This window comes from Triticum aestivum, chromosome 4A (assembly GCF_018294505.1).
Source record: "Triticum aestivum cultivar Chinese Spring chromosome 4A, IWGSC CS RefSeq v2.1, whole genome shotgun sequence".
NCBI lineage: Eukaryota > Viridiplantae > Streptophyta > Magnoliopsida > Poales > Poaceae > Triticum > Triticum aestivum.
The window spans coordinates 381,488,921-381,514,532 of record NC_057803.1 but is presented as its reverse complement, the minus strand read 5'-3'; positions in this window follow the sequence as shown (position 1 = coordinate 381,514,532).

Genomic DNA, 25,612 nt, shown 5'->3' with positions numbered 1-25,612 from the left:
TCGGAATCCCGGTTACAAGACATATCGACAATGGTAAAACAAGACCAGCAAAGCCGCCCGAATGTGCCGACAAATCCCGATAGGAGCTGCACATATCTCGTTCTCAGGGAACACTGGATGGGCAAGACGTCGGGTTGGCATAGACCCTGGTTTCCTAGGGGGCGCCGGACATCGCCCAGGTTGGACCAACACTTATAGAAGCACTGACCTGGGGGTTAAAATAAAGATGACCCTAGGGAGCGCCACTCCCAAGGGAAAAGTAGGTGGTGCTGAGGCAAATGGTAAAACCAAGGTTGTGCCTTGCTGTAGAGTTCTATTCAAAGCAAACTATCAAGGGGTTCCCATAACACCCAACCGCATAAGGAACACAAAATCAAGGAACATACACCGGTATGATGGAAACTAGGGCGGCAAGAGTGGAACAAAACACTAGGCATAAGGCTGAGCCTTCCACCCTTTACCAAGTATATAGATGCATTAATTAAATAAGAGATATTGTGATATCCCAACATATCCATGTTCCAATGTGGAACAAACTTCATCTTCACCTGCAACTAGCAACGTTATAACACTACTGGATTCAGCTCATTTGCCATCTGCCAGCTCTTTGCCGTCAGCTAGCGGACGGCAAAGAAGCTCTTTGGCATCAGCTACCCAAAAGCAGACGGCAAAGAAATGGCAGACGGCAAAGAATCTTTGCCGTCCGCTGGCAGACGGCAAAGAGAGGTGGCCCCACCCCCCGCCTGTTTGGAAAAAAACTTAACGGCCCACCTCTTTGCCGTCTGCCAGCAGACGGCAAAGAGGCAAAAGGGCGGACGACAAAGAGAGGCGGAAGGCAAAGAGGACACAACCTAATGGCCCGTACCCCCCGCCCGTTACTCTGTTCTCTCCTCGCCCCCGACGCGCCCCGCCACCACTTCCCACCCCACCACCGCCGCCGCCGCCCGCCGCCGCCCCCCCGCCGCCCCACCGCCCCGTCGCCCCCCGCCCCGGCCCCCCGCCGCCCCGGTGCCCCGGCCCCCCGCCGCCCCGGCCCCCCGTGCCCCGGCCCCCCGCCGCCCCGCGCCCCACCGCCCCGGGCCCGCCCCCCCGCCGCCCCGCGCCCCACCGCCCCGGCCCCGGCCAGCTCCTCCACCGGGGGCCTCCTCCACTGCCCCGCCCCCCTCCTCTATCGGCCCTGCCCCAGGTGAGCCCCCCCTCCTTTTTTTCTGTTTTTTTTCTGTTTTTTCCTTTTTAGTTTTAGTTTAGATTTAGATTTAGATTTAGTTTTAGGTTTAGTTTTAGTTTAGTTTTAGGTTTGGATTTAGTTTTTTCCTTTTTTTCTGTTTTATTAGTTTTAGGTTTATGTTTAGTTTAGATTTAGTTTTAGTTTTAGTTTTAGTTTTAGGTTTAGTTTTAGGTTTAGTTTAGTTTGAGGAAATAAGAAGAAGAAGAGAAAAAGAGGAGAGGAGGAGAAGAAGAAGAGGAAAAAGGAAAGGAAGAAGAAGAAGAGGAGGAGGAGAAGAAAAAAGAAGAAGAGGAAGAAGAAGAAGAAAAAAGAGGAGAGGAGGAGAAGAAGAAGAGGAAAAAGGAAAGGAGGAAGAAGAAGAAGAAGAATAAGGAAAAAAGGAAGAAAAGGAAGAATAGGAAGAAGAAGAAAAGGAAAAAAGAGGAAAAAACCCCGACCCGACACGGCACCCCGACCCGGCACGGCACCCCGACCCTGACCCGACACCTCGACACGACCCCCCGACCCCTAGACCCCGACCCCGACACCCCGACCCCGACCCCGACACCCCGACCCCGACCCCGACACCCCGACCCCGAGCCTGACCCGACACCCCGACCCCGACACCGACACGGCACCCCGACCCCGACCCGGCACCCCGACCCGACACCCCGACCCCGACACCGACACGACACCCCGACACCGACACCCTGACACCACACCCACCCTTACCCCGACACCGACACGGCACCCTGACCCCGACCCGGCACCCCGACCAGACACCCCAACCCCGAGACCCCGACCCCGAGCCTGACCCGACACCCCGACCCCGAGACCCCGACCCCGACCCGGCACCCAACCCGACACCCCGACCCCGAGACCCCGACCCCGGGCATGACCCGACACCCCGACCGCGACACCGACACGGCACCCCGACCCCGACCCCGACCCCGACACCCCGACCCCGACCCCGACACCTCGACCCCCGAGCCTGACCCGACATTCCGACCCCGAGCCTGACCCGACACCCTGACCCCGACACCACACCCCGACCCCGAAACAACACCCCGACACCGACACAGCACTACCCCGACATCGACACGACACCCCAACCCCCCGACCCCGAAATAGCACCCCGACCCCGACACGGCACCCCGACACCGACAGGATACCCCGACCACCGACACGTCCCGAAAGGGTGTTCTTTGGGCTTCCAGAGGCCGACGGGGTCATATATTTGTGAATTATTAGTTAGGTCATATATTTTTCGATTTTGTTATGAAAAACATCATATATAATTGTGTTGATCGTGTAGTTTTAAATGTGCAGTTGTTTCATCGCTGCGAGGTTTGGTGTTCGACGACCTCGCCGTGCGTTTGACGAGCTCTGCCCCTTCGTTCGTGGGTGAGCACAAATGACAAGTTCTCCTCCCCCATTAATTATTTGATCTATTCCGATGAAACTTGATAGCTAGCTATATATGTGTCTTGAATCATCAGTATGCGTAACCAATATGTGTCTTCCGTTCGAAAGCGTCATAGTTATAAATATGCCAGGAAGCAGACGGCAAAGTAGCTGTTTACCGTAGCCTACTTTCCCGGAGCCTTTTGCCGTCCGCGGCTGACGGCAACGACCTTTGCCGTCCGCCGTTCATGCCTTTGCCGTCCGCTGTGGCAGACGGCAAAATAGCTGATTCCTGTAGTGTAAGAGGGGTGAGCAAAAGCGGTAACATAGCCATACAATAGTTTGCTAGGAAAGGAGGGTTAGAGGCTTGACATAGCAATATGGGAGGCATGTTATAGAAAGTGGTACATAGCGCGGCATAGCAATAGAGCGAACAACTAGCAAGCAAAGATAGAAGTGATTTCGAGGGTATGGTCATCTTGCCTGCAATGTACTCAGAGTTGTCGAAAGCTTGATCCTCGTTAGCGTACTCAACAGGTTCCGCAGTCACGTACTCGTCTCCCAGCTCTACCCAAGTCAAGAACACAAGCAAAGGACCGACAATCAAACACGGTGCAATGCACAAGCAACATGATGCAAAACATGGCATGATATGCGAGATGTGATATGCAATGCATATGCGTGCTCCGGAAGGAAAAGGATGAAACAAGGCATCAACTTGGCAAACCAAGTGTGCTGCTGGAAAGATGAGATGATTTCGGTCGAAATCGATATAAGGATCACCGGAAACGGATGCACGGTTTGCAAATGGCAAGCAAAACAAGAATGGCACAATTCTACGATTAACAGCACAATGCCATCTAGAATGCAACAAGGAACTAAGCTATTGCACCCCAACATAGCAACAAAGCATATGGTAGTGATGTACTCAAGATGCTTGACAAAACAAGAACACTGAGCTATGGCTAAATCACACAAGAGCAGGTTCAAACAAGCATGGCAAAAGTGAAAAAGATATCAGCATCACAAACTTAGTGAAAATACTAACACGCCTGGAATAACCTCAGGAAGCCATGTTTAGAGCAAGCATACAACATGATACATGAACATATCATAGCAAAACAAGGCATAGCATGACTCTACTAAAAGCATAGAACAAAAGTCTCTAATTGAACATGAGCCAAAAAGGCACAGAAGATATGATGGCACCCATGTAAACATAGCAAATTTTATTAACAGTTTCAGACTTAGTAGAAAACAGAGCATGGCATAAACAGAATTATGAAGGCATCTTTGCGAGCTCAAATCACTCACCACAAAGTCTTTCATGACAAAACAAGCATACTAACAACAAGATGACATGTTCATGAAGCTAACCATGGCAATAGGAAGTTCATAGCATGCATGGATCACTAACAACAACCATGGCAAAATTGATTAACATGTAAACATTCTGCCAGGAACATTTTATAGCAAACGTAGAGCGAGAATTAGAAATGCTAGAGCACTCCGTAATTGCCAACATGGCCATGGATGGATAGAGCATAACCATATGTCCAAAACACCCTTACTGAAGTATCTCAAAATAAGCACGGATCAAACTGTAGCATCAAGTTTACATGGCATCAAAATAACAGCAGGCAAAGCACTTGCAAAATCCTATGTCCCTGAAAACAACAATATCACGAAGCCTAGTTTGCATGCTTTTTCTAGTCACCACATTGATGAAAAAAATGCAAGACAAATGCCACTGCAAAGATGACACGACATAGTTCAAAACACATGTAGAGCTCATGCCCATATGATGCACACATCAAATGTCACAAAAATGAGAAATCACCCTAAACTGATAAGTAGCACCAGTAAACATTTTTATAGCACTCTTGCATCACTGATTAGGTCATCAAGATGAACTCAAACAAGCCTACCGCAATGGAATGAAATGAACAGCATCTCTCAATGAACATTTTGATATATCAGATGCATGATTTGGAGCTACGGGCATGGCGATGTGGCATGATGAAATAGGCATGAAAATACTAGGATCCAGGGACTTTGTGGAAATATTACCCTCCGAGGAAGTCAACGGGGCAGAGCGGTTCAGCCGGGGTCATTTGGATCGCGGGATCCGGCGATCCCAGGACGCAGGGATACGGGGACGAGCGGATCCAGGACCAGGTGGTGCAGACTTGCCGTTTGGGCGAAGGGTCGGGTGGATCTGATCCATCCCATGGTGGATCCAGCTCCGGCGAGCGCGGCGACTCCGGCGATGGCCGGCGACGAGCATTCGGGAAGTGCTGACGAGGAGGAAGCGGCGGGACCGAGCGGGTCACGGGGCGGCAGCGGTCAACGGTCGGCGGTGGTGCGTGGGGCGCCGGCGAGCGGGGCGCGCGGCGGAGGAAGGACGACGGCGGCGGCGCGGCGAGGCGAAGGGCACAAGGCAGCGCCACAGCGAGGTGGCAGTGGGTGGCGCGCAGGGGCGGAGCGGCTCGGGCGAGCAGGCGAACGGTGCGGCCGGTCGGGCTCGCGCGGGCCCGATCCGGGTCCGGCGGGCCGCAGCGGTGCGCGGGTCGGGTGCTGGACAGGTGGCAGGCGGGGATCGGGCGAGCGGCGCAGTAGGCTGACGTGGCGCCTCGTGATAGGTCCGGGTAACGTGGCGGTGGTGGTGGACGCGTCCGACAGCGGACAGACATGTCCGGTGGCGCGGAGGGAGGTAGAAGTTAGGGTTTGGACTGTGATTTTGGACGGGGAAGACCTTTATATAGGTAGGGGGAGTTTAGAGTGTCCAAATGAGGCGCGGTTTCCCCCACACGATCGTGATCCGACAACGGAGGACATGGAGATGGTTTACATGGGTTATTGGGCCGTTTTGGAGGGGTGTTGTGCTGCAACACACAAGAGGCCTTTGCGGTTACCCGGTTAACCGTTGGGGCATCACACGGCCTCGAAATGGAACGAAATATGACAGGCGGTCTACCGGTGGTGTACCAAGGCCACTTGACAAATCTCGGTCCATTCCGAGAACGTTTAAGACCCGCGCATGAAAAGAGACAAGAGGGGTGCGCCGATGCATGTGGGAGTGTCGGATTGTGAAACGAACAACGGGAAAAATGCTCGGATGCATGAGACGAACATGAATGCAAAATGCGATGCACATGATGACATGGTATGAAATGCCTGACATGAAAAAGAAAAAGAAAAACAAAAACCCAACCACGACGGGAATCTCATATCGCATCTCCGGAAAAGGCAAGGGTCATAGTTACAAATATGTAAAGTTGTATCCGGGGCGTTACAATATGTCATCCCGTTCGCAAAGAAAAGCAGCATAGTATTTCTCCGTGAAGCGTACAAGGCAAGCCTCCTCAGTGCATCAGCAAGGTATCAATGATTTCCCGTGCAAGATATTCAATCTTCTTCAGTAAGATATTGCACAAGCTTTTGGCATAAGGTACCTAGTCTTCCCTAGCAAGTCTTTAAGGGGGGGGGGATCTTATGAGGTACGCTACCCAATCTTCCTCAGCAAGCTATCTTCCGAAGGCTTCGAGCACAAGCTATCCATTGTTCCTCAACAACACACTTCCGGTGGCTTCCAACACAAGCTTCCCAATATTTTTTAGTATGACACTAGTACAAGAAAATAAACAATGGGTTGCCAGCATATGACAGTGTTTCCAAGTGGCAGATCTCCAATAGTTAAGTCAGAAACAAGAATCTATCAGAACAAAGGTATACCTCGAGAATCAGATATTTCTTCATACAATGAGTATGCTGCCAAGTTCATGCACGCCCTTCGCACAAGGAAGAATTCATGGTACGCATCCGACAACCTCACCGGTATTCAAGAGACAGAAAACCAGTGGGTGATGCAAGAATCGACAAGTCTTGAGGAAAGATAATATGGAGACACCATCTTGGAAGTAGTTATAGAGGTCAGCCTCCTCGCACCCGGCAAAGTGAAATTATTAATCCTGTTAAGATCTTGCATAAGCAATAGTGAGACCTGTGTAATCACACGTGAACCAAATAAATAACCAGAGACTCGAGACCAAGGTATGATTGCAAAATATTGCACATGATAGTACTCAGGGCCGAGAAAATAGTCAAGGATATATAAGGCCCAGCTCTTTCAATTAATGATCCAGATGAAGAAAATAATAATGAAGGAGCAAGACCAACGATATCGGTATGCCGAAGTATTTTGTAATGAACGCTGTATGTATGCCCAACACAGTCTTATTCCACATCAAATCCAAGTGAAAATATGCCTAAGAGGTCTACTCCATTGTGGTAAGGACCTCATAGCAAAGCAACTAGCGTAGTCCACAGTAGGCTCAAAATTGTCAGCATTAAATACCGAGTCTGTCAAGCACGACCCAAGGATAACTCAATATATTGACCTCAGTAACCGTGCTAAATAATCGCACAACCTACTATCCCCATGAGAATACCGGCAAAATGAAGAATCAGTCTGAGAGCGCATACTTTGAGGATTGTTATCTCTCACATATGGTAATAGATTAAAGAGTAGCCTGCCATGAGAGGGATTCTTTGCCAAGTTCATCGCCAGTCAAGTCTACAAATGTTATCGTCAGGAGATGTTTTTTTTCTATCAATCACATCAAGCGAAAATTAAACCTTTGGTACAAATTGGATACTCAAGACTGTGAAGCCAGTAAAGATAAGTCAGAAACCCCTGCGAGATGTCAGAATCCGTTAGAAGAACATGTATGATTCACATCATTGCTTTGAACCCAGAAGGTATGTATATATTTGAGCAGCATGATGCCTGGATGGAAGAGATTCCTTGTTCCATGGGAAGATATGTTCCCAACTCCATGGAATATTCTCGATACTCGATACGACATTAACATGTCCCGTAAGAATCAATATCGATAAGGACGCTTATGTCCGTAATGATAATCTTTCGGACCTCAGCTAAGCCGGCAGATATGAATGAAAAATTTCACACATTATATATAAGGTAAGTCTTGTAAGTATGCTAGATATGGTGAGGCAAACCACCCCCCAGATCAAGGTAGTTAGTCAGATCAAATTCAGTGGGAACATTATATCAGAGAAAATAGGAGAAACCCGAGATGGAAACGGTTTCTTCAAGTCGGGATAATTATTTATCCCTGAGCAACCAAATCTCGAGGACGAGATTTCTTTAGGGGGGAGGTTTGTAAAACCCTGGATTTTTCCCTTTTCTTTTTTCCTTTGATTTTCTTGGATTTCTTGATTTGATTTGCATTCTGTGGCTATGTGGTTCTGAAACATGGGAAGATCATGCCTTCCTAGGTTTGATAGTGGGTTTTCATCCTCATCATCATCCCAAGATCATGTCATTTTCACCCTTGACCTAATCCAATATTACTTTTCTAGGGAATATTCCTTTAACAGAAAAAGAATAACCCTATTTGATCTAGGTTGTGAAGCAACCTATCTCTCTATCACTCCAAAAATTCCCAAATCATTCTCATAAATTGTTTGGGTCCTATCTTGCTCAAATATGGAAAAACATTTCATTGCCATGTTCAAAAATCATCCTCCAATAATTCTTTCCCTATTCTGCCCTAAATGGCACCTTGTGAAGGAAGTGCTATTTATCTTTGCTTGTCTGACCCAAAACTTTTTGGACATCGTTTCCTGTGCATATTATTGCCGCATGCCAAAATTTAACTCAATTTGCCTAGTAAATATTCCTGAGCAATGTTTCACAGTTCCTGTCTGAGGGAAGCCTTTGTGAAGGAAGTGCAAGCTAGGCATATCAAAATGAGCTGAAATATTGCAAGGTACTCCATATGATCAAATCATGACCCTCCACAAAATATGAGCTCATGTAACTCAACTATGTGAGCCCAGCTCCAAATCATAGTTTCTGGTTAGATTTTCAGTTTGTGAAGCAACCATATTTTATATTGCTTCAATTAAGCTGAAAATTTACCAGGACATTCTCCTATCCATATCAACTCCCTCCACCCTGTTTTAGCCCATTTCATCTAGCCAATTGCCCCGTGCAATTTTTCCAAGTTTCTGTCTAGAATGAAGCTTTGTGAAGCAAGTGCCACTTTGGTATTTCAAAATGGCATGAAACTTTTATAGGAGCTTCATAAGATCAAATAACCCACCTCCTCTAAATTTCAGCTCATGAAATCATGTATGTGAGTGCCCCTTCATCATTCTGAATCTGGCCATTATGGCACTTTCTACAGCAAGTACCATATAAACTCATCCTCTTAAGCTAATTTTCGGTCATCACAATCATCTTAGTGATTGATCATGCTGTGCCAAGGCCGTGAGTCTAACTGCAGATATGTGAACCACAGAAGATATCAAACAGGTTGTTGTGCAACTGCAAACCTGCTAGCCGGGGTCACATCCAGGGCCACTGTGCTTGTTTCTCTCCTTGGCACTCAGCGCTGAAGAATCCATCTACTAGACAAGGTCTGTCCACCCGGCGCGTGTGTCACCGCCGCGTTCACGTGGTAATCGTGGGATAGATAGGCAAAAATGCGCTCTCTACAAACTACGGACGCTGTTTTCGTGCCTCGCTCTGCCACTCGCGTCCACATCGTGTCCACTAGCTCCCCCGTGATCGAGTGCATCGCCCTGCATCGCTGCCCTGTCCTATATCGCTATGGTATGGTCGCCGTCATCGCACCCGTGCCACTAAATGCCTCTGCCCTCCATTAAAGCTCAGCCCGAGGTCGCCCGTGAGCTCTAGAGCTTTCCCCCTTGTCTATAAATAGCATGCCTGATTACTTCCGCAACTCCCAAGCCCCTCCTCATTCCTCCTCGTCCACCAGAGCTTGCGGTATTCGCCTCGAACCATCGCGGTGCTCGCCAGAGTCCACTCCAATCTGGCTACCCGAGCTCTTCCTCCACCTCTAGAAACCACCATCGCCTTCTCCACCTCCCGGAGATCCTTCCCGTGTCGTTTCCCCCTCGTTGGAGCCCCTCCAAAGTCGTGCCCGGAAGACCACCGCCGCCTCTGCCTCCTCCTGTTGCCGCCTCCCTTTCCCTCCCTGGAGGCTGCTTCCCTCCTAGACGGGCGCGCCACACTGCCCCGCACACACTGGTGGCCTCGCCGACGCCCTCCCTCCCTGTCGGGGAAACTGATCCACGAACACCTATGGGGCCGGTGGACCGGGCCCCTTTCGGTTCGGCAGGGGGCGGAGATCGCACGAAGAGCAGATCGAGGCGAGGCACACGAGCAGTTTACCCAGCTTCGGAGCTCTCCGGAGAGATAACACTCCTACTGCTGCTTGTCAGGTTGTATTATCTTGTGTTCTTGCTCTAGGGAGAGAGCGTAGTGTTTTCTGGGTTATGAATGAGTCGAACCGAACCCCCCTCTATGTTGCGCATGGGCCTCCTTTTATATACTCAAGGGGTCACCGACAGGTGGCAACGCAGAGAAGGGCATGAATGTAAAAAGCGAGGTGGTTGGTACAGTTACTTGTACAGTGCACCCTACCTAACCCTGACGGCAGGGGACAAGGGTATTAAATGCCCATCTAAGTCGTCCAAACAGTGCAGAAAAGGACTGTTAGGGACGCCACCGTTCGCCATGAGGGCGATCTTGTCAGCTTCGCATGTCACGAGTGGCCGCCTGCCGCGGCAAGCGCCTTGCCGCTGCTGTTATCTTGTCAGGTCCGGAAGCTTGTCGCTCACCGGGCCTCGAGGTACCTTGGTTGGTCTTCCCGGCAAGCTCCTCTTGCCGGGGCCTTGTTGCCTTGCCGGAGCGCATGGCGCGTCACGGCAAGTTCCTTGGAGTGCCTTGGTTGGCCTTCCCGGCAAGCTCCTCTTGCCGGGGCCTTGTCTCCTGAGCTTAAATACTTTGTTCTTGAATGGCTCCAAGGGAACCACGGAGGATCTTGGCCTTCCCCCGGCAAGCCTTGCCGCGGGGTGCTGCAACTGCCCGTGCACAAGTTCGGGGCACTAGGGTACCCCTATTCTAGTACACCGACAGGAGCCCCCGGGCCTGGGCCAGACACGGTGCCGAGCGCTGTTGGGCCAGGCCCAAGACAGGGCACGGGCACACGCGGACTGGGCCACGCCGAATCTTGCTCCGTATCCACCGCGCTCTCCCCTAACGGCACGCGTTGAATGCGGCATCGTGTGAGAGATCGTGGGTGATTCTTTATTCGGAAGGGCGAAACGTCCGCCCCGTCCCTCTTTATAAGCAGAGGAAACAGGGGCAGTTCGTTCCCCCTCGCTGGTTGCTACTACTCCATCTTCACGAAACTCCGCCGCTCCCCTCCTTCTTCTTGAAGCTGAGAGAGCAGCGCTCCGCCCCCCATTGCCACCAGCATCACCCACGCCGTCGACCTCCCCCACCACCTCCGCCATGGCTCCGAAAGCCGACAAGGGAAAGGGCGTGAAGTTGGCCGAGGCGCAGCGGCTCGCGGCGTTGCGGAAGGAGCGGGCGATCTTCTCCCCCCAGCTCGGCGTGCAGGAGCTGAGGGAGTACTTCTACCTCTTCTGGGCGATGGAGACGCGGGCGCATCCGCGCACGAGGGTACTCCCGGCCGCCGCTTCGGAGCTGGCTCCAAATAGGTACCCATTCTTCGTGCTATTCTTCTATTGCGGGCTCTGCCCGCCCTTCTCGGAGTTCTTTTGCGATATTATGAACACCTACGGCTTCCGCCTCCTTGACTTGACCCCCAACACCGTTCTGACCATGGCAGTTTTCGCACATTTGTGCAAAAACTTTGTCGGAGTCCACCCCAGCGTTGCCCTTTTCCGCCACTTCTTCATACCTCGGGTAGAGAGAGGAGAGCCGCTTGCCAGAGGGATCGCCTGGATCTCGAGAGTCGGCAAGAAGGAGGCGTACTTGGAGGGTGAGCTCCGCAGCAAGTGGGATGAGTGGAGGGCGGAGTGGTGCCGTCGTCAGTGATTATGCTATGTGGGACACCATAACGGTGCACAACATCGGATATGAAGTCTATCACCGGGCCGGACTCAGCCGTTTTGACCGGTTTAGCCTCTATCCACTTAGTGAATTTGTCCACTATAACCAGCAGATATTTTTTCTTATGGCTTCCTCCTTTAAGGGGTCCAACCATGTCGAGTCCCCAGACCGCGAAAGGCCAAGTGATGGGGATTGTTTGTAGCGTAGTGGGGGGCATATGGCTTTGGTTGGCAAAGAGTTGGCCTCCGACGCAACGTTGGACAAGGTCCAGTGCATATGCTTGGGTCGTCGGCCAATAAAACCCTGTACGGAAGGCCTTGCTAACAAGGGCCCAAGCTGCGGCGTGGTGACCGCCGAGTCCGGCATGAATTTTTGCCAGGAGCTGCCGCCCCTCTTCATCGAATATACATCGTTGAAGGACTCCGGTGGCGCTTTTCTTGTAGAGCTCTCCATCATGAACCTCGTAGGCCTTTGAGTGCTGGACAATGCAGCGGGCCTCATTATGGTCCTTAGGAAGCTCCTTACTATTGAGGTAGGCCAGGAAGGGTTCGGTCCATGGGGCAATGAGTGCCATGATGAGATGTGCCGGCGATGTGATGTCGGTGTTTCCAGGATCTGGGTTTATGTTTCGGTCCGGACTAGTATTGCCATTTTCCCCTGCCACACCACGGATGGCTTAAAGAGCCTTTCTAGGAAGATATTAGGTGGGACGGGGTCGCGCTTAGCGCCAATATGAGCAAGGACATCCGCCGCTTGATTACTTTCTCAAGCCACATGATGGAACTCGAGCCCCTCGAAATAGATCGACATTTTTATGACTGCGTTACGATACACTACCATCTTCAGATCTTTAGCGTCGAAATCTCCATTTATTTGAGATATTGCAAGGTTTGAGTCCCCATGCACTTCTAGGCGTTGTATGCCCATGGAGACAGCCATCCGGAGACCATGCAATAAGGCCTCGTATTCGACTGCATTATTGGAGTCTATGTATAGTATTTGGAGAACGTACTATGTCTCCGGTAGGGGACGTTAAAACGACACCTGCTCCTAACCCTACCAGCATTTTGGAGCCGTCAAAGTGCATAACCCAATTGGAGTATGTGCCATACTCTTTAGGGAGTTCGGCCTCTGTCCATTCGGCGATGAAGTCGGCCAGTACTTGGGATTTGATAGCTCGACATGGTTTATATGTAATGTAAAACGGCAAGAGCTCGATGGCCCATTTGGCAATCCGGCCCGTAGCATCGCGGTTGTTTATAATGTCGTTGGGTGGTACTTCGGAGGCCACCGTGATCGAACACACCTGGAAGTAGTGACAGAGCTTTCAAGATGCCATGAAGACCATGTATGCTATTTTTTGATAATGAGGGTACCGGGATTTGCATGGTGTAAGGAGAGTAGATACATAGTATACTGGCTTCTGAAGCAGAAATTTATGTCCGTCCTGTTCTCGTTCAACGATGAGTACGGCACTCACCACCTGATCTGTTGTCGATATGTATAATAACATCGGTTCGCTGGCGTTTGGTGCGGCCAGGATTGGATTGCTCATAAGAAGGGTTTTTATTTCTTCCAGTCCGGTTGTTGCCACGTCCGTCCACTTGAAGTGGTTGGCTCGCCGTAGAAGGCGATAGAGTTGAAGTTCGTTTTCTCCTAATCTGGAGATAAAGCGGTTTAGAGCTGCCACGCAACCTGCAAGTTTTTGAACTTGTTTAAGGTCTGTTGGCTTAGCCAATTGTGACAAAGCTCGGATTTTGGCTGGGTTTGCTTCGATTACCCTATTGGAGACGATGAAGCCCAGCAGTTTTCCAGTGGGGACGCCGAAGACACAGTTTCCCGGGTTGAGCTTGATGTCATACGCCCTGAGGTTGTCGAATGTAAGACGTAAGTCGTCTATTAGTGTTTCCACGTGCCTGGTTTTGATGACGACGTGATCAACGTAAGCTTGTACTGTTTTGCCAATCTGTTTCTCCAGGCATGTTTGAATCATGCGTTGATATGTGGCGCCGGCGTTCTTGAGCCCGAAGGGCATGATCTTGAAGCGGAATGGCCCGTATGGGGTAATAAATGCTCTTGTAGCTTGATCGGATTCCTTCATTTTGATTTGATGGTATCTGGAGTACGCATCGAGGAAACACAGTGAGTCGTGTCCTGCGGTGGCGTCAATGATTTGATCAATGCGAGGGAGGGGGGAGGGATCCTTAGGGCAGGCTTTGTTGAGGTCCTTGAAATCTACGCACATGCGCCAGGATTTGTCCTTCTTTGGTACCATCACTAGATTTTCCAGCCAGTCCGGATGTTTGATTTCTCTAATGAATCCGGCCTTGATGAATTTGGCCGGCTCCTCCCCCATGCCTTGTCGCTTGGGTTCGGAAAAGCGCCGCCGTGTTTGCTTAACCAGTTTACACCCCTTTAATATATTGAGGCTATGTTCGGCCAGCTTGCGTGGGATCCCTGACACATCAGAAGGGTGCCAGGCAAATATGTCCCAGTTTTCGCGCAGGAATTATCGTAGTGCAGCATCAACTGTTGGATTCAGTTGAGCTCCAATGGATGCTGTCTTCTTGGGGTCCGTTCGGTGGACCTGGAATTTGATTATTTCTTCTGCCAATTTGAACGAGGTGGATTTGGAGCGTTCGTCGAGGATCACATCATCCTTGTCCACTGCGGAGCGTAGTGCGGTTAATTCTTCGCCCGCGAGGGCTTCGGATAGCGCCTCCAGGGCCAGGGATGCGGTTTTGTTTTCAGCGTGGAGTGCTATGTCCGGATCACTGATGAGAGTGATTATACCGTTTGGTCCGGGCATTTTGAGCTTCATATATCCGTAGTGAGGTATACCTTGGAAGCTTGTAACAGCATCCCGCCCCAACAAGGTGTGATATCCGCTGCTGAAAGGGGCCACTTGGAAGGTTATTTCTTCGGACTGATAGTTCTCCAGCAATCTAAATACCACGTCAAGTGTGATTTTGCCCATGCACCCCGCCTCCCGACTAGGAATAATTCCCCGGAAGGTTGTGTTACTTTGTCTGATGCGGCTCCTGTCTATTTTCATTTTATGGAGTGTGTCCTCATAAATGAGATTTAGTCCGCTGCCACCGTCCAGGAGGACCTTGGTGAGTCGAAACCCATCCACGATGGGGCTGAGGACTAACGCGGCTAGTGCTCGTACTGTTATGTACTTTGGTTCGTCACCGGCGTTGAATGTTATTGTTGTGTCATTCCATGGGTTTATTATAGCAATTTGGCAGACTTCGTTGAGCTCGGGAAGTGCCCTTTTGTGCTTGTTATTTGAAGTGAATGTCTCGAAGACTGTCAATACTCCTAGGTCGTCGTCTTCTGGGGGGTATTGTTCCGGGGCGTCCTTGATAAGGATGTCCTCGCCGCTCTTGGCTACCTGTCGTAGTATCCAACATGCTCTAAGGCTGTGGGTTGCCACGGTATCTGTTGTTGTATGTATTTTGCATGGGCCATCGAGCCACCCTTCCAGAACGGTGCCGTACCATATAGTCGCTTTGTGTTTTTTGACTATTGGACTGGGTGTGCCCCGAGGGTATGCCCTTTTCGCCTGTAGGGGAAGTTGGGTTGGGGCTGGTGGTTCCCAGCGAGCTGCCCGAGTTTCCCAGGCGCTTTCCATCGCGCAGTATTTTCGTACGATGGTTGCTAAGTCAACAAATTTTAGTATGCGGCGCCGGTTGATGGTGTTGAGGATTCCTTCATCCACACAGTTTTTGCAGAATGCTGATATTGCGTCCTCGTCACGGCAATCTTTTACCTTGTCCTTGACAAGGAGGAATCTGGCCCAAAAGTGGTGGACCTTCTCCTGAGATTGCCATTTTATGTTCATGAGAGCCTCTGTGTCTCGGCGGGTGGGTGGAATTAAATCCAAACCCCGACTTAACCCGTTGTTCGGAGTCCGACGACCTTCTGGACTAGGCAGTACGAGTTCCAGAATATCTTCTGATTGTTTGAAACCGCCGTCCGATGCTATGTTCGGAGGGCTGGTTGCATCCTTTCGCAGGTGAGTATCCGGCTCTTCATGAACGGCGACCCGAACATAGTCCATCTTCCATATAGAAGAAGACTCGTCGTCCTGCTCTAGGACTGCCGCGATCTGGTGGGTGACGGGTGGAGTTTTGGTTTCTCCCTGATCGGTTTTAGGCCCGATCTGATCGTAATCTGTGGTGATTCCCAAAGCGGCAATGCCATCTAGGAGCTCGTTTAAAGACAAAAACTCGACCGAATCCATTTGCTTGGAGTGCTCGGAGTTGATGCGAAGGGGATTTTTGATGGCCCGAGAGGTCATCGTTGGCTCCGCGACCGAACGGGCAATCATAGTAAAGTCGCCCAGCCGGAGGGTTTGGCCCGAAGCCCAAACTCCCCCTATGGTAATATTGTCTTGAATGACAAGAAGAGCCATCGAGCCTTTTGTTGACGGCACAGTGGAACTCTCAATGAAAGCACCAATGTCGGTGTCAAAACCGGCGGATCTCGAGTAGGGGGTCCCGAACTATGCGTCTAGGGTCGATGGTAACATGAGACAGGGGACACGACGTTTCCCCAGGTTCGGGCCCTCTCTATGGAGGTAATACCCTACTTCCTGCTTGACTGATCTTGATGAATATGAGTATTACAAGAGTTGATCTACCACGAGATCATAATGGCTAAACCCTAGAAGTCTAGCCTATGAATATGGTAATGAGTATATGTGTTGTCCTTTCTGTACTATCCCCTTCGGTTTATATAGGCACCGAGGGGATCTAGGGTTTACATGGAGTCGGTTACATAAGAAGGAATCTTCGGTCGCCAAGCTTGCCTTCCATGCCAAGTAGAGTCCTATCCGGACACGGTACAGTCTTCGGCCTTCATGTCTTCACAGCCCATCCGTCCGGCCCATGGATAACAGGCCGGACGCCCGAGGACCCCTTAGTCCAGGGCTCCCTCAATCGGGGTCCCGACAGGTGATGAAGCCAAGGAGACAATAGTAAATGCTGAATTCAGCAACTCAAAATTGGGACTACGGAAGAAGCCCCCTAAAGGGAATAGGGATAGCCCGACTACGCTCGATGAAATCTTGGATAGGCCCTCCCAGATCCACGACACGTAGAAAAGCCTGCTAACCACACCAACTGTAACTGTCGGGTGATCAAACAGGCAGGCAAACTCATAGGTGAGGAGCAAAGCAAGGCAAGGGCCCCCGCAACAAGGACGATGATGAACCTCGTGGGCCAAACAATGGAGGCCAGAAGCAATGCCCTCCCAAGGTGAAAACTATGAACATGATCTATGCCACGCACGTACCCAAGAAGGCGAGGAAGTGTGCTCTTCGAGACGTCGACGCTATAGATCTGGTGGCCTCGAAATTCAACCCATGGTCGACGTGCCCGATCACCTTCGACCACAGGGACTACCCAACCAGTATCCATCAAGGAGGATCGATGGCCCTGGTGCTTGACCCCATAATCGATGAGTACCACCAAACTAGAGTCCTCATGGATGGAGGCAGTAGCCTCATTTTGGTTTATTAAGATATAGTGAGGATAATGGGTTTTGATCCGTCAAGGATCAAACCAAGCAACACCACATTTAAAGGAGTAATCTCAGGCGTCGAAGCCCGTTGCTTGGGCACTGTGACTTTGGAAGTAGTGTTGGGCTCGCCCGACAACTTACACATCGAAGACTTGATCTTCCACATCGTCCCTTTCCACAACCGCTATCAGCCACTTCTTGGCCATACCACATTCGCTCGCTTCAACCGTCCCCCATTACGCATATATGAAGCTAAAGTTGCTCGGACCCAAGGGTGTCATCACTTTTAATGGCAACACGGAGCGCTCACTACAGACCGAGAAGCATACAGTGGCTCTGGCAGTCGAAGTGCAAATCGACAACGAGGCGCCGAAGTACCAACCCACTGTTAAGGCGCGATAGGCAAACAAACGGGCCCAAGCCATATCTCACCTCCAACAACCTCGTTATGCTCAACACAAATAGGGATACACAACACACAACATGCCCACCCTAGCCGCACGGTACGTGCCTCGGATGCACAACTTCATGCTTAAAATACCATGGGCAGCTGCAAGGACTAACCATCCAATGGCCAAGTGTTCGTCTTAACCGAGCTACGGTCAAACATGTCTTCGGGCAATAATTGGTACCATCAAGGACCTATCCGGTGTCAAGCTAATATGTTACGGCGACTTCTCAAGAGCCTCTCTGAAGGGCATGTCGGTCGATTGTTGTCCCATCCAAGGAGTTCTTCCTCCCCTCACGAGAAAAGGCATACACATGCAACAGGGCACAGTAGGGTCATCAAACCACACATTAAGGCCTTGTGTAAGCATGTGACACCCCGAGACTGATGCGCCACATGTCTTCCATCTATTCACCGTTGTTGCCAAGTCATTTGCTTGCATGTTACACTTTTCCATGTCATCATGTGCATTCCATCTGCATGTTTTTGAAAACATGCATCCGTCCGGGTCTCCCAGTACTCTCCATTGCCCGTTCTGAGCACATCCACACCCGGACGCGCCCGCGACACCTCTGAAATATTATTGTATAGGTGGGATAAAAATGTTCTCTAAATGGGATGAAAGATGGCGTGCAGTGTTGTTTTACTGTCGGTAGATCGCCTGCCAAATTTTGTCGTATTCAAAGTCCGTTTGATATCCCAACGGACAACTATACCGACAATATAGTCGGCCGAAAACGCCGGACGTTTTCAGTATCCGGAAACCTGCTGTGGGGCCGCTCTTCTCTTCTCTCCTCTTAGCCCAATCCATCTGCATAGCCACCTGTAGCCCACCTAGCCCATCTAATTCCCTCCTATGTTCATCGCTGTTGGATCACGATCATGTGGGCGAAAACGGTTCTCCAATATCTCTCTCCTAGCTCCCTCTAGATATATAAGCACCCCTTCCAAATTTGGCTAAACCTAGCCTAACCCTAGCCAAACCCACCCCTAACCTCGCAGCTGCCGCCACCCTCCTCGTTTTCCACCCCGGCCAGCCACCCGCCGCCACTTGGCGCCTCCCCACCCGCCTAAACCCGCCGTACTCCACCAATCACCACGCGCCATGTCGCCTCCCCGCGCCTCCCTACACCGCGGCCCGCCCAGGCCTAGATCTGGCTCACTCCCGGCTGAACCGGGCTGCGCCACCGCGCCCCCTAGCCCCTCTGCGCCCGGTTGCTCCATATGAGGAGAGGAGCTCCTGATCCAGAGCCGCCGCCACCTCGCTGGAAGGCCACCGCCACCATCGAAGCTCCTCCCACCAGCGACCGAAACCACGAGGTGCCCGCCACCCCATGCTGGACATTCCCCGCCGGCTGTCCTCGCCACCCCCATTGTGCCCAGCGCCGCCCGGAGTTGCCTCCCTCCATTGCTCAAGCCCGGTCGCCGAGTAGCAGCTCGCCGGAGCTTGAGTTCCACCCCGGAGCAGCAACCACCACCGGCAGGACCAAGTCTCGCCTCGGAGCCTGCAGCGGCTCCTGATGCCCCTGCCCGAGCTCACACTCGCCGTCACCCGATCTAGCGAGCCGCACCCGGATCAGGCTGCCGCCGCCCGTCCCCGCCGTCCCCGATGCCTCGCCGAGCTCGACGGCGTGTAGCTCGGGCCGTAGCCTCCTCCAACCCCCGCGTCAGGATCCGTCCGTCCCGGACCCGAGTGGACCCTCGAACCAAACGCGCCTCTTCACGTTGCCGTCTCAGATGTACCTCATCCAACTTCATCCCGAGGGTATAAAACGACTAAGTCCCCTACTTTTTCAATGTCACCTATGCATGTTGTGGTGCTTGTAACTTTGTGCATATTTGTCTGAGGATGATGATCTTTATTTGGAATTGATCTACTCAGGGTGCTCTTCATGATGATGTGCTTCGAATTTATGTTAGGGTGCACCTTGAGATGTTAATCTCTGTTTTAAAAGTGCATGTTGCTAACTGCTAAAACTGATAATATTTGCCCTTTGTTGTTTTCATGTGATTTAATGCATGCATCATATGAGAATTTTGTCAACATGTGTTTGGTGCAATTTTATGTCCGCTTGCTTGTAGTGTTCATTTCATACCATGATATGTCTTGTGGGGAGTGAAACAAGCTTGAAAACATGCCTAGTCAATGTTGCTGATTTCAGACTTGTTAAAGTTTAAACTGTTTGTTATAAAACTTGTCATCTTTTCTTGATGATTCCATCTAATCCATTGCTCATATTCATATGATTCTTTGATGTGTATTGCTCTATGTTCTGTGTAATTTGATGCCATGCCCTTGGCTACCATGTATAGTTTCTGTAGCATGTCTCTTTCTTGCTCTCAACTTGGCATCATGCTAAATTTATCATCCTGTTAATAGCATGTTCCATTTTGCAAAGATAATAGTTGTTAAACTATGCATCATATGAAGTTGTTCCCATGGAGTAATTGTAGGTAGGTCATGTCTAACACATGCCCATGTATTTTGCATAAATATTAAAATTTCTATGCTTGATGTTATGTGCCTCCAAAGTCAGCATCATAATGTTACTGTTTTGCATTCCCAGATTTCACTAAGTCTGAGAATCAGCTTATTTCATGGTTGCCTCTTGTCTTGATGAACGCCATGAATTTTTTGCTCCTATGTTTATGCCATGTTGTAATATTTGAGCTCGATGATATGTACTAGCATGCTATGCCATTTAATCCCATGTTCCTGTATTGTAGCATGTTTGTTCCAGGCCTCCAACATATCATCATGTTAACTCTGCTCACATGTATGCCTTGTTTTTCAGTCCTAATCTGTGTTATAAAGATGCTTTTTGCATGGATCGTAATGCATTAATCTTGATGCCTATGAATCTGAATCTTATAGATATTTGTGCCTATCTTGTTCTTGTAGCTTGTTGTTATGATGCCTGCAGGATACCTAGTTGGTGTTTTGGGCAGATTATGTCTTTAACTTGTTTCGTGTGTATGTGTTGATCCATTGCTCTGTTTTGATCATGTCCTATATGAAACTTGCTTGATGTTTGAATGCACTTTGCATCAATGCCAAGTTTAACTTGTTAGCTCATATCTTCTAGACTGTAACTCCGACTTAAATGAACTTTATATGTAACATGATTAGAAAAGCATGTAGATCATCATAGTGCACTTTATCTTGTTGTTTAACAACTTGAACATAATGCATATTCAGATCTGGACCAATTTCAAAATTTGCATATGGGGACTATCCGGAATTGTTATATGTTGTTTCCGGCCTCATTTGAACTTGCTTTGATTGGATGTTCTTGTTTGCATCATCTGTTGCCATGAGTAGCATCATGTAGCCTTGCCATGCATCATACTTTGTTGAGCATCATGTCATGTTTATTCTTGTGTGTTTACCATGTTGTTTGCTTCTTTCCGGTTGTGCTTCTTCTCGATAGTTCCCGTTTTGTTGCGATCGTGAGGATTTGTTCGACTATGCTTGGTTCGTCTATGTTGGTTGGTCCTATTCATGGACTCGTTCTTCTTCCTTGTAGGATTTCAGGCAAGATGACCATCACCTTGGATCTCACTACTATCTTTGCTATGCTAGTTGTCTCGATGCTATCGCTATGTCTCGTTATCCACCACTTGTTTATCAAGCCTCCCAACATGCCATGAAACAGCCTCTAACCTTTTCACCATCCCCGCAAACCATTGTTTGGCTAAGTTACCGCTTTTCTCAGCCCCTCTTGTAGCGTTGCTAGTTGCAGGTGTAGTGCAGTGCAGGTTGTTCCATGTTGGGACATGGATATCTTGGGATATCACAATATCTCTTATTTAATTAATGCATCTATATAATTGGTAAAGGGTGGAAGGCTTAGCCTTTTTTCTTGGTGTTTTGTTCCACTCTTGTAGCCCTAGTTTCCGTCATACCAGTGTTATGCTCCTTGATTTTGCGTTCCTGACACGGTCGGGGTTTATGGGCACCCTTGATAGTTCGCTTTGAAAAAAACTCTTCCAGCAAGGCCCAACATTGGTTTTAACATTTGCCAACATAATAATATTGATAATTAATTAATTGGCATAGGGGGTCGCGTCCCCGAGGATTCTTAATTCCACATAATACAGGGGGCCAGTGCTAAAGCTGATTGTCCAAACCGGACAGCCTGCGGGCCCACCACGGGGAATCTCGAGCTTTGGTTTTCTCATAGCTTGACCCATCCGATCCTGGTCTGTGACGAGATACACACGGCTACTATCAGGGTGTCGGCACTATGGGAGGTCTTGTTGGTTTTGCTTTACCATTGTCAAAATGTCTTGTGAACCGTGTTTCTGAGCTTGATCGGGTTGTCCCGGGAGGAGGATTTTCCTCCGTTGATCATTAGAGTTTATGATGGACTAAGTTGGGACACCCCTGCAGGATTTAAACTTTCAAAAATCGTGCTCATGGTTATGTGGCAGATGGGAATTTTTAATATCCTGTTGTAGACAAGTTGACACCAGATTCGAAATAAAATACACCAACCGTGTGTGTAATCGTGATTTTCTCTTTTCGACGAAGTTCGGGAAGAGAACACGGTTGGATAGTTTCAATCACTTCTTGATCATTACTAGTTTGCGACTGTTGCATAGTTTCTCATCTTATTCTTGCACTCGTAAGTTAGCCACCATACAATGCTTAGTGCTGCTACAACCTCACGACTTATCCACTCCATTCCCATTAAGCTTTGCTAGTCTTGATACCCATGGATCATAGATTACTACAACAACAGTTACAAGTATAGGTAATGCGATGATCTGACGTGAGAGCGACGTTTGCTTGTTTTGGAGTTCTTCTTCTACTTCTTCTTTCATCAGGGGATAGGTTCCTGGTTTTGCAGCCTGGGCTAACAGGGTGGATGTTGTTATTTTTTTCCATTTGTTTTCATCCGTAGTCCGATGTCGCTCTTCTGTATGATGCTTCATGTATTCATGTGGCATTTGTACGCCTTTGTATGTATCCCCAACTATTATGTAATGGTATGATGTAATTATATCGACCTTGCAAAGAGTCTTCAATATGCACTTCTATCCTTCATGCGACCTTCGAGTTCCTCTCGGATAGGGTCGCATATTGGGCATGACAAGTTGGTATCAGAGCCTCGACCGACCATAGGAGCCCCCTTGATTGATCGTAGCATGGCCGTTGTCGAGTCTAGAAAAAAACTATTTTTTGGGGTCTAGTTATATCGGAGAGTAGGAATTCTTTTTTATTCATCATCCCCTTCGTCGCTCTGGTGAGGAATCATGACTTAGGTGTTTTGACTTACTCCTCTTCCCTTTCAAATTTTCTTTAGGGTCACACAAGCTTCTTTCAATTATTGCTTTGTAAATCCTTCTCAACCGGTGCATTCATCTTCAAGTCTTCCATCCTCTTCATCTTTTGCAAGATTGATTCTTAGTTCTTCTCAATAGTGGCCATTCTCTTTGTCCCATGTTTCCCTTTTTTTCCACCCTCCCACCCATTTTGTTCATGGAGTCTGAAGTCTCGAATCGGGCATTCAGTGCATTTGTGATGGAGCCTCTTCTTTCCTTCCTCAATTGTTGCAACCGGTGGATACTCATCTAGTTCATCATTGTTCATCTCATTCTCCTTTCAGGTGGATTCAATTCAAGTTTTTCAGCCTAATCATATTCCTTTCCTTGGCTCAAAATGTTTCCCCGTCAAAGTTGTCTTTCTTTTTCCCACCCGCCCACCCTGTTTCTTCTCGGAGACGGACTCCGTAATCGAGTATCCATCCTACCCGTGCGAGGCCTCAGCATCCTTTCCTTAGTTATTTCAACCGGTGAATGACGATGACATCTACCTAGCGTAGGGTCATAAGCCTGACCTAGACGCCCTACCCGAGGACACTGCCCTAGAGTCAAAGACATTCAAAGTACAACTGAAGCTACCGACTGAAATCACCTTGGAGTGCAGTCCACTAGACCAGATAAACCACTCGGATATCCCAATTCCATTCAACCAGGATAGATTCATTCGACCATACGAAGAATCACTCGGAGTACAGAAGACCTAAAGCCAACTTTGGATGGCAACGGTCAGGCGTTCACTCTGTAGCCTTAAATGTCATTAATAGTCATTATAGAAGGTGTTACCAGTAATGTCTCTGTCTTAACCTACATTAAACCTAGTGTAACAAACGCCTGTGAAGCGGTGGCGCACTCTATATAAGCCAACCCTCCCCTCTCGCACAAGGGTTCGCACCCCTGTATTTTTCACGCATAATCCTGTCGACCAAGCCTGCGGGTACCGAGATATAGGGCTATTACTTTGTCTGGTAAAGACCTAAACTCGTAAATCTTGCGTGCACAACCTTGCCATAGTTAGGACCTTGCTTCCTCATACGTACCCCCTATTCTCACTGTTAGACTTGCTCCTACAACAGTTGTCACCCAACGTGGGGCCGGCATCTTAGCAACTTCCGGCGAGGTTGCAGTTTTTCTGATCTTCATCAACATGTTTTCTGGCGGTGGTTTGTCTTTGGGCCGCGAGATATGTGTTGGCTCTTGTTTTCGTCACCGACGACTCCGCCTGGCTCCAAGAGGCCCCCCTCGACGTAGAGGCCCTTCCCATCCGCGGGGCGCCACACTTCCGTGTGAGTGCCTACAGCGTCCTCCTGCGGCAGGCGTCGACCTAGTATCGGTCGGCCCCCGCGTCATCCCCCCTCCCCGTTGTACACCGCCGCGAGCGATCCGGTCGGTCGTGGCATCAGCGGTGGGTGAGGCATGCTGTGGCTCGACAACCGGCCACCGCTCAAGTCGCGGTAAACGAACCCAATGAATCTCTCTACGGAACATTCGACCTGTCGACTGGTTATGTAGAGATGCTTTCCGAGTGCGGAAGCACCAACCCTTCGGTGGAAGTCCTCATGGTCAGTACGCCGCGCAGCCCACCTTGGTTCCGTCGCGGTGGCAGCGGCTATGGCAGCGGCGACCCGTCGCATGGTCACGACGAATATCATCAAGAATCCCTCACTTTAGAGCAGAGGGGCGAGCTGCATCATCACAACATGGAGGCACTCCACACCCCCATCATTGGGGAGACTTCCGAGGATCGGGCCTTAGAGGCTGCGCGCCAAGCCACATTGCCTGAGTGCGCACGCATAGAGAATCTCCAACATTCACTCGACGAGCGCTCCCATCAGCAAATCCGCGAATCTAGTCGACGGCCTCAACAATTGTTTCCACCTGAACCTCAGGTATACCATACTCCAGTCCAGAATCTTGTAGCAGCAGCGTGTATAGCAGAGCAATTCAGCCATCTCGTTCAGAAGCTGGTAGAGGTTTGCTGCAGATCCACGTGCTGCTTCGAGCGGTGGGTGAACAAAACTCAGTTGTTTCTCAATCGCGCAATTGGATCCATAGTAGATCTGTGGTTACACACACAGTTCAGTCGGCACAAAGTCCGAGATCGCCTCTGCGGTGTGATGATCATATGCACCACCAGGATTAGTACCTGGATCGGGGCCACGGACAATATGATCGTCGATGCGCCCGTGATGACCAACGTCGAGTGCCTATGCCCCCTCCGAGGGGTGGATCGTATGCGCCCCAACGGTATGATGACATGCACCTGTATGATGATGAGCAGAGAGCCCCAGTCAACCAAAGAGAGTCTGGATTTGATGCAAGATCACTCCTCGTACAAGGTCTGGTCGACAGGGGTCGGGCACGCAGAGAAGGACAAGACAGAAATAGTCGGAGTGGAAGAAGAGTACATGTTTCTGGACCTGAATGTTTTAGCAGAGCCATCCGAGCTACTGAGATCCCTCCCAACTTCAGGATGGAGACAGTTGTGAGTAAGTTTACCGGTGAGTCAAAGCCTAACACTTGACTAGAAAATTACCAAGTGGCGGTGCAAATTGGTGGAGGTAATGATGGCGTTGCCATGAGGCACCTACCCCTGATGCTCCCTCCCAACTTCAGGATGGTGACGGTTGTGAGTAAGTTTACCGGTGAGTCGAAGCCTAACACTTGACTAGAAAATTACCAAGTGGCGGTGCAAATTGGTGGAGGTAATGATGGCGTTGCCATGAGGCACCTACCCGTGATGCTCGAGGGTTTAGCAAGAGCTTGGTTGAATCAGTTGGCCCTG